Source organism: Strongylocentrotus purpuratus, unplaced genomic scaffold, assembly GCF_000002235.5.
Source record: "Strongylocentrotus purpuratus isolate Spur 01 unplaced genomic scaffold, Spur_5.0 spur5_scaffold_15, whole genome shotgun sequence".
In the NCBI taxonomy this organism is placed as follows: Eukaryota; Metazoa; Echinodermata; class Echinoidea; order Camarodonta; family Strongylocentrotidae; genus Strongylocentrotus; species Strongylocentrotus purpuratus.
This window is the reverse complement of record NW_022145600.1, coordinates 10,652,650-10,662,687: the sequence shown is the minus strand read 5'-3', so window position 1 is coordinate 10,662,687 and position 10,038 is coordinate 10,652,650. Positions and strand designations below refer to the sequence as shown.

The 10,038-nt window shown below is 41.0% G+C and overlaps 3 non-coding genes across 3 annotated transcripts; all 3 read left to right on the top strand.

The window, feature by feature from the left end:
• The first annotated feature begins 168 nt into the window (after positions 1-168).
• Positions 169-241, top strand: TRNAA-AGC. The gene has a single exon. It is a non-coding gene; the product is annotated as a tRNA-Ala (tRNA).
• Positions 242-4,997: 4,756 nt separating this feature from the next.
• Positions 4,998-5,070, top strand: TRNAA-UGC. The gene has a single exon. It is a non-coding gene; the product is annotated as a tRNA-Ala (tRNA).
• A 2,502-nt stretch (positions 5,071-7,572) lies between these two features.
• On the top strand, positions 7,573-7,645 carry TRNAA-UGC. The gene has a single exon. It is a non-coding gene; the product is annotated as a tRNA-Ala (tRNA).
• Positions 7,646-10,038: the final 2,393 nt, after the last annotated feature.

Here is a 10,038-nt window from a genome sequence, read left to right as displayed (position 1 = left end):
AGTGTATGGTAGAAATTAAGAAAAAAAAAAATCATTACAGAGAACAAAATGTGTCGTTTTATTAATCTGTGTTCTAAAATTATTCCTTTATAAACACTAGAATAATATCCGAAGTGTTTATTTAATATATTTATTAAATTATTTAAATTCACTCAGGAGTGCGTGAGAGGGGGGCTAGCTCAGATGGTAGAGCGCTCGCTTAGCATGCGAGAGGTACCGGGATCGATGCCCGGGTCCTCCAAAGGCATGGAATTAATTCCATTTTTTTTTCCCCCTGACATCTATAACGGCTTGATGGTGACTCTTCTATTCTGTAGTATACTTAGTACAGTTAAACCTGCTTAGTGACCACCTGTCTACAGCAAGCACATTTTTTGTTACCCTTGAAAATGGTTTTCCCATTTAAACATGTACTAAATGTCTACAAAGACCACTTTTTGTGTCAAGTTCCGGACTTGGGCGCGGGTCGCTGTAGACAGATTTGAATGTAGTTTGTCGATATTGAGTATTTCTTCAAGTTCCTTTCAAATTTCTCAAATTTCTTGCTCGGTTGCAACATTCCCTCGCATATACATTAGTAAGTAGTAACTAGTAAGTTTAACTGTACAGTAATGTAGAAATCCCTTAACCGTAAGTACGTATTACAGACAATCGCCTGTGCTAGACAGGGCAATTACTGATATTAAAGGCATTCTATGAGGTTAAGGGGGCGTGGTTTAGAGGATGATAGGTGGGAAGATGCCTCTCTTAGCAATTTGATATAATATGTCATGATAGTCAATGACTCTTTAGATGACCGCAAAAGGGCACATCTGGTAAGCGACAGCTAGTGGGAAATATAGAAAAGAAAAAGGACTCTTATCAAGAACAAGAGGAACTTATCTTGCTTTAAAGGGGCACATAATTATCAGAGGTAAAAAAAAGGGGGCATTTAAAAGAATTAGGGGAAGGGGTACTTAACAAAAAGTGAAAAGGAGCACTTATCAGAAGGGAAAAGGAAAAGTGCATTAATTAGGAATGGAAAGCGGCCGTGTCAAAGTAAAATGGGTGCTTAACAGAGATGAAAATTAAGGCGCACTTATTTAGAAGGGGAATATGCACTTTATTACAAAGGAAAAGAGGCATTTATCACATTTGGATATTGATGCTAATCATAATAGGTGGAAAGGGGTATTCATAAAAAGGGGGCACTTGTTAAAAATACAAAGGGGCACTTATTAGAAGAGAAAAGGTCAATTATTGGACATGGAAAAGGGACACTCATCGCAGGTAAAAAGGGGAAAGGGGCACATAATAACTTGAGTAAACAGGGTCATTTTTTCATCGTAAAAAGGGCACTTTTTGGTGTACTTGAAAAAGTGGGACACTGTGCCTCCACCCTCCCCCTTGCTCCACAGTCTCTGTGATTGATTTCATATCATTCTTTTGTCTCGCTAGGGAGACGGGAAAATGATTTGCCCTATATTTTTGGAGAGAAAAACACCTCCCCCAACCCCCAGTTCGGAGCCTACCTTGTGATTGAGGGTTTGTTGAGTATATTATGAAGCAGTGTGTTCGTTGATGTGTGGCGAGAAAGCGTAGCGATCTGAGATTTTGAGATTGGAGTGGCGACACAGCGTTTTTGTGTCTTTGTTTTTTAGAGCAAAATTCAAATTATTATACATACTATATCTAATTGTGGACGCGACAGTCGTGGACTTTGTACGGGGGGAGGGGTTAAAAATGTCAGCCCTCCCCCCTCCCCAGTCAGAATAGAGTAAAGGCAAGTAAGCGACCATGAGAGCAAATTTGGTATTTTCTTGGGGGTGTGTAGTCCTGAAAAGGACTGTTGTTATCTTTCTTAGCATATAGTTCTAAGGAGAATTATAGCGCTTGGAGAGGATGAGTGGCTCGACACTACACACCCCCAAGACAGATTACCGAGTCAGAGTCCTTTCCAGGACTCCTCAACCCCCCCCCCCCTCTCTCTCTCTCTCTCTCTCTCTCTCTCTCTCACACATGGTGCACTCTCAAACCTACTGTATATCTACATCACCATGCAAGCCGACACTTACAAGGAGCATCAAAACATATATTGTACATTACAAGTCAAAAAATAAAGTTGATAATTTGGTACTTGCCTTTTTATTGTACCTTTGTGGTGGTGATGTTGTTGTTGTCGTTCTTATTTTTGTTATTTGCAGGCTAAAAGAAAGTCAACATTTATTATGAATACACAGATCTTAAACTTATGTGTTACAACTTTAGCATAATACGAGACGATTAAGGGGAGACAAAGTAAGATGTGACTTTCGTTGCGTGAGTAATGGTGGAAATTAGAAACGGTAGTCGTTAGCTTAGCCTATACCGATAACAACAGGTATGGTTTTTTTCAATCGTGTCTTACACAGTGAGTCTTTTTGAATCAGGAGAATGGTTAGAATAAAATCAGTTATGCGTGTAACTTACTAAATATTACGTAACACATATTTATACAAATAATATAACCTCTCAATATCCTATAGCAAGGGGGACTAGCTCAAATGGTAGAGCGCTCGTTTCGCATACTAGATGTACCAGGATCGATACCTGGGTTCTCCAATAGAGTGGAATTTTTTTTTCTTCCCCCCCCCCCCCCTTCCCCCCCCCCCCCCCCCCCTTACACCTTTAACGGCTTGGTGATGACTCTTCTAGTTCGGTTTAGTAGTTTGTTGATATTGAGTATTTCTTCAAGTTCCTTTAAAGTTTCGCCATTCAATCTGGAAAATTATCTCGCTCGGTTGCAACGCTCCCTCGCATGTACACTACGCAGGATTTTTTAAAGGGGGGGGGGGGTTAACATTTCTAAATCAGGCCGAAAATTTTGCAACGTCTAAGCGAGCCGCTGAATAGGCAGGGCAGGGGGGTACATTTTAAATTATTTTGTTGGTCCCAAAATTTTCGCAACGACTTAGCCAGCCGCGGGAATAAGCACGGGGGCCGGGGGGTAAGAGCACAGTAGAAGGGGAGATAAGGTCACTTTTTGGGGGTCACCTTAAATCAAAAATCACATACATAAACAAATTTGAGGGGGATTCAAACCCAAAACCCCCCGCTGCGTACGCGCTTGTGTATTACATAGATTCGCCTGTGCTAGTCCAACTCCTTCATTGTCTAAAGCTTTATTTCCTTTTTTTTAAGGGCAATTACATATAGTGACATTCTATGAGATACGTTAAGGACACGTGGTTTAAAATTATCAAAGGATGATAGGTGGGAAGATGCCTCTCTTAGCAATTAGATATAATATGTCATGATAGTCAATGACTCTTTAGATGACCGCAAAAGGGCACATCTGGTAAGCGACAGCTAGTGGGAAATATAGAAAAGAAAAAGGACTCTTATCAAGAACAAGAGGAACTTATCTTGCTTTAAAGGGGCACATAATTATCAGAGGTAAAAAAAAGGGGGGCATTTACAAGAATTAGGGGAAGGGGTACTTAACAAAAAGTGAAAAGGAGCACTTATCAGAAGGGAAAAGGGAAAAGTGCATTAATTAGGAATGGAAAGCGACCGTGTCAAAGTAAAATGGGTGATTAACAGAGATGAAAATTAAGGCGCACTTATTTAGAAGGGGAAAGATGCACTTTATTACAAAGGAAAAGAGGCATTTATCACATTTGGATATTGATGCTAATCATAATAGGTGGAAAGGGGTATTCATAAAAGGGGGCACTTGTTAAAAATACAAAGGGGCACTTATTAGAAGAGAAAAGGTCAATTATTGGACATGGAAAAGGGACACTCATCGCAGGTAAAAAGGGGGAAAGGGGCACATAATAACTTGAGTAAACAGGGTCATTTTTTCATCGTAAAAAGGGCACTTTTTGGTGTACTTGAAAAAGTGGGACACTGTGCCTCCACCCTCCCCCTTGCTCCACAGTCTCTGTGATTGATTTCATATCATTCTTTTGTCTCGCTAGGGAGACGGGAAAATGATTTGCCCTATATTTTTGGAGAAAAAACACCTCCCCCAACCCCCAGTTCGGAGCCTACCTTGTGATTGAGGGTTTGTTGAGTATATGAAGCAGTGTGTTCGTTGATGTGTGGCGAGAAAGCGTAGCGATCTGAGATTTTGAGATTGGAGTGGCGACACAGCGTTTTTGTGTCTTTGTTTTTTAGAGCAAAATACAAATTATTATACATACTATATCTAATTGTGGACGCGACAGTCGTGGACTTTGTACGGGGGGAGGGGTTAAAATGTCAGCCCTCCCCCCTCCCCAGTCAGAATAGAGTAAAGGCAAGTAAGCGACCATGAGAGCAAAGTTTGGTATTTTCTTGGGGGTGTGTAGTCCTGAAAAGGACTGTTGTTATCTTTCTTCTAAGGAGAACTATAGCGCTTGGAGAGGATGAGTGGCTCGACGCTACACACCCCAAGAAAGATTACCGAGTCAGAGTCCTTTCCAGGACTCCTCAACCCCCCCCCCTCTCTCTCTCTCTCTCTCTCTCTCTCTCTCTCTCACACACATGGTGCACCCTCAAACCTACTGTATATCTACATCACCATGCAAGCCGACACTTACAAGCAGCATCAAAACATATATTGTACATTACAAGTCAAAAATAAAGTTGATAATTTGGTACTTGCCTTTTTATTGTACCTTTGTGGTGGTGATGTTGTTGTTGTCGTTCTTATTTTTGTTGTTTGCAGGCTAAAAGAAAGTCAACATTTATTATGAATACACAGATCTTAAACTGATGTGTTAAAACTTTAGCACAATACGAGACGATTAAGGGGAGACAAAGTAAGATGTGACTTTCGTTGCGTGAGTAATGGTGGAAATTAGAAACGGTAGTCGTTAGCTTAGCCTATACCGATAACAACAGGTATGGTTTTGTTCAATCGTGTCTTACACAGTGAGTCTTTTTGAATCAGGAGAATGGTTAGAATAAAATCAGTTATGCGTGTAACTTACTAAATATTACGTAACACATATTTTTACAAATAATATAACCTCTCAACGTCCTGTAGTCAAGGGGGACTAGCTCAAATGGTAGAGCGCTCGTTTTGCATACGAGAAGTACCAGGATCGATACCTGGGTTCTCCAATATGGTGGAATATTTTTTTATTTTGATTTTTCTTCTCCTCCCCCCCCCCCCCCTTACACCTATAACGGCTTGGTGATGACTCTTCTAGTTCGGTTTAGTAGTTTGTTGATATTGAGTATTTCTTCAAGTTCCTTTAAAGTTTCGCCATTCAATCTGGAAAATTATCTCGCTCGGTTGCAACGCTCTCTCGCATATACACTACGCAGGATTTTTAAAGGGGGGGGGGGTTAACATTTCTAAATCAGGCCGAAAATTTTGCAACGTCTAAGCGAGCCGCTGAATAGGTGGGGCAGGGGGGGGGTACATTTTGAATTATTTTGTTGGTCCCAAAATTTTCGCAACGACTCAGCCAGCCGCGGGAATAAGCACGGGGGCGGGGGCGGGGGGGGGGGGTAAGAGCACATTTTTTTTTTTTTTTTTTTTTTTTTTTTTGGGGGGGGGGGTTCCAAAAAATTCAAAACGCCTCAGTAGAAGGGGGGGTAAGGTCACTTTTTGGGGGTCACCTTAAATCAAAAATCACATACATAAACAAATTTGAGGGGGATTCAAACCCAAAACCCCCCGCTGCGTACGCGCTTGTGTATTACATAGATTCGCCTGTGCTAGTCCAACTCCTTCATTGTCTAAAGCTTTATTTCCTTTTTTTTTAAGGGCAATTACATATAGTGACATTCTATGAGATACGTTAAGGACACGTGGTTTAAAATTATCAAAGGATGATAGGTGGGAAGATGCCTCTTTTAGCAAATGAATATAATATGTCATGATAGTCAATGACTCTTTAGATGACCGCAAAAGGGCACATCTGGTAAGCGACAGCTAGTGGGAAATATAGAAAAGAAAAAAGGACTCTTATCAAGAACAAGAGGAACTGATCTTGCTTTAAAGGGGCACATAATTATCAGAGGTAAAAAAAAGGGGGGCATTTACAAGAATTAGGGGAAGGGGTACTTAACAAAAAGGAAAAAAGGAGCACTTATCAGAAGGGAAAAGGGAAAAGTGCATTAATTAGGAATGGAAAGCGGCCGTGTCAAAGTAAAATGGGTGCTTAACAGAGATGAAAATTAAGGCGCACTTATTTAGAAGGGGAAAGATGCACTTTATTACAAAGAAAAGAGGCATTTATCACATTTGGATATTGATGCTAATCATAATAGGTGGAAAGGGGTATTCATAAAAAGGGGGCACTTGTTAAAAATACAAAGGGGCACTTATTAGAAGAGAAAAGGTCAATTATTGGACATGGAAAAGGGACACTCATCGCAGGTAAAAAGGGGAAAGGGGCACATAATAACTTGAGTAAACAGGGTCATTTTTTCATCGTAAAAAGGGCACTTTTTGGTGTACTTGAAAAAGTGGGACACTGTGCCTCCACCCTCCCCCTTGCTCCACAGTCTCTGTGATTGATTTCATATCATTCTTTTGTCTCGCTAGGGAGACGGGAAAATGATTTGCCCTATATTTTTGGAGAGAAAAACACCTCCCCCAACCCCCAGTTCGGAGCCTACCTTGTGATTGAGGGTTTGTTGAGTATATGAAGCAGTGTGTTCGTTGATGTGTGGCGAGAAAGCGTAGCGATCTGAGATTTTGAGATTGGAGTGGCGACACAGCGTTTTTGTGTCTTTGTTTTTTAGAGCAAAATACAAATTATTATACATACTATATCTAATTGTGGACGCGACAGTCGTGGACTTTGTACGGGGGGAGGGGTTAAAAATGTCAGCCCTCCCCCCTCCCCAGTCAGAATAGAGTAAAGGCAAGTAAGCGACCATGAGAGCAAAGTTTGGTATTTTCTTGGGGTGTGTAGTCCTGAAAAGGACTGTTGTTATCTTTCTTCTAAGGAGAACTATAGCGCTTGGAGAGGATGAGTGGCTCGACGCTACACACCCCAAGAAAGATTACCGAGTCAGAGTCCTTTCCAGGACTCCTCAACCCCCCCCCCCTCTCTCTCTCTCTCTCTCTCTCTCTCTCTCTCTCTCTCTCTCTCACACATGGTGCACCCTCAAACCTACTGTATATCTACATCACCATGCAAGCCGACACTTACAAGCAGCATCAAAACATATATTGTACATTACAAGTCAAAAAATAAAGTTGATAATTTGGTACTTGCCTTTTTATTGTACCTTTGTGGTGGTGATGTTGTTGTTGTCGTTCTTATTTTTGTTGTTTGCAGGCTAAAAGAAAGTCAACATTTATTATGAATACACAGATCTTAAACTGATGTGTTAAAACTTTAGCACAATACGAGACGATTAAGGGGAGACAAAGTAAGATGTGACTTTCGTTGCGTGAGTAATGGTGGAAATTAGAAACGGTAGTCGTTAGCTTAGCCTATACCGATAACAACAGGTATGGTTTTTTTCAATCGTGTCTTACACAGTGAGTCTTTTTGAATCAGGAGAATGGTTAGAATAAAATCAGTTATGCGTGTAACTTACTAAATATTACGTAACACATATTTTTACAAATAATATAACCTCTCAACGTCCTGTAGTCAAGGGGGACTAGCTCAAATGGTAGAGCGCTCGTTTTGCATACGAGAAGTACCAGGATCGATACCTGGGTTCTCCAATATGGTGGAATATTTTTTTATTTTGATTTTTTCTTCTCCCCCCCCCCCCCCCTTACACCTATAACGGCTTGGTGATGACTCTTCTAGTTCGGTTTAGTAGTTTGTTGATATTGAGTATTTCTTCAAGTTCCTTTAAAGTTTCGCCATTCAATCTGGAAAATTATCTCGCTCGGTTGCAACGCTCTCTCGCATATACACTACGCAGGATTTTTAAAGGGGGGGGGGGTTTAACATTTCTAAATCAGGCCGAAAATTTTGCAACGTCTAAGCGAGCCGCTGAATAGGTGGGGCAGGGGGGGGGTACATTTTGAATTATTTTGTTGGTCCCAAAATTTTCGCAACGACTCAGCCAGCCGCGGGAATAAGCACGGGGGCGGGGGGGGGGGGGGGGGGGGGGTAAGAGCACATTTTTTTTTTTTTTTTTTTTTTTTTTTTTGGGGGGGGGGTTCCAAAAAATTCAAAACGCCTCAGTAGAAGGGGGGGTAAGGTCACTTTTTGGGGGTCACCTTAAATCAAAAATCACATACATAAACAAATTTGAGGGGGATTCAAACCCCAAAACCCCCCGCTGCGTACGCGCTTGTGTATTACATAGATTCGCCTGTGCTAGTCCAACTCCTTCATTGTCTAAAGCTTTATTTCCTTTTTTTTTAAGGGCAATTACATATAGTGACATTCTATGAGATACGTTAAGGACACGTGGTTTAAAATTATCAAAGGATGATAGGTGGGAAGATGCCTCTTTTAGCAAATGAATATAATATGTCATGATAGTCAATGACTCTTTAGATGACCGCAAAAGGGCACATCTGGTAAGCGACAGCTAGTGGGAAATATAGAAAAGAAAAAAGGACTCTTATCAAGAACAAGAGGAACTGATCTTGCTTTAAAGGGGCACATAATTATCAGAGGTAAAAAAAAAGGGGGGCATTTACAAGAATTAGGGGAAGGGGTACTTAACAAAAAGGAAAAAGGAGCACTTATCAGAAGGGAAAAGGGAAAAGTGCATTAATTAGGAATGGAAAGCGGCCGTGTCAAAGTAAAATGGGTGCTTAACAGAGATGAAAATTAAGGCGCACTTATTTAGAAGGGGAAAGATGCACTTTATTACAAAGGAAAAGAGGCATTTATCACATTTGGATATTGATGCTAATCATAATAGGTGGAAAGGGGTATTCATAAAAAGGGGGCACTTGTTAAAAATACAAAGGGGCACTTATTAGAAGAGAAAAGGTCAATTATTGGACATGGAAAAGGGACACTCATCGCAGGTAAAAAGGGGAAAGGGGCACATAATAACTTGAGTAAACAGGGTCATTTTTTCATCGTAAAAAGGGCACTTTTTGGTGTACTTGAAAAAGTGGGACACTGTGCCTCCACCCTCCCCCTTGCTCCACAGTCTCTGTGATTGATTTCATATCATTCTTTTGTCTCGCTAGGGAGACGGGAAAATGATTTGCCCTATATTTTTGGAGAGAAAAACACCTCCCCCCCCCCAGTTCGGAGCCTACCTTGTGATTGAGGGTTTGTTGAGTATATGAAGCAGTGTGTTCGTTGATGTGTGGCGAGAAAGCGTAGCGATCTGAGATTTTGAGATTGGAGTGGCGACACAGCGTTTTTGTGTCTTTGTTTTTTAGAGCAAAATACAAATTATTATACATACTATATCTAATTGTGGACGCGACAGTCGTGGACTTTGTACGGGGGGAGGGGTTAAAAATGTCAGCCCTCCCCCCTCCCCAGTCAGAATAGAGTAAAGGCAAGTAAGCGACCATGAGAGCAAAGTTTGGTATTTTCTTGGGGGTGTGTAGTCCTGAAAAGGACTGTTGTTATCTTTCTTCTAAGGAGAACTATAGCGCTTGGAGAGGATGAGTGGCTCGACGCTACACACCCCAAGAAAGATTACCGAGTCAGAGTCCTTTCCAGGACTCCTCAACCCCCCCCCCTCTCTCTCTCTCTCTCTCTCTCTCTCTCTCTCTCTCTCACATGGTGCACCCTCAAACCTACTGTATATCTACATCACCATGCAAGCCGACACTTACAAGCAGCATCAAAACATATATTGTACATTACAAGTCAAAAAATAAAGTTGATAATTTGGTACTTGCCTTTTTATTGTACCTTTGTGGTGGTGATGTTGTTGTTGTCGTTCTTATTTTTGTTGTTTGCAGGCTAAAAGAAAGTCAACATTTATTATGAATACACAGATCTTAAACTGATGTGTTAAAACTTTAGCACAATACGAGACGATTAAGGGGAGACAAAGTAAGATGTGACTTTCGTTGCGTGAGTAATGGTGGAAATTAGAAACGGTAGTCGTTAGCTTAGCCTATACCGATAACAACAGGTATGGTTTTTTTCAATCGTGTCTTACACAGTGAGTCTTTTTGAA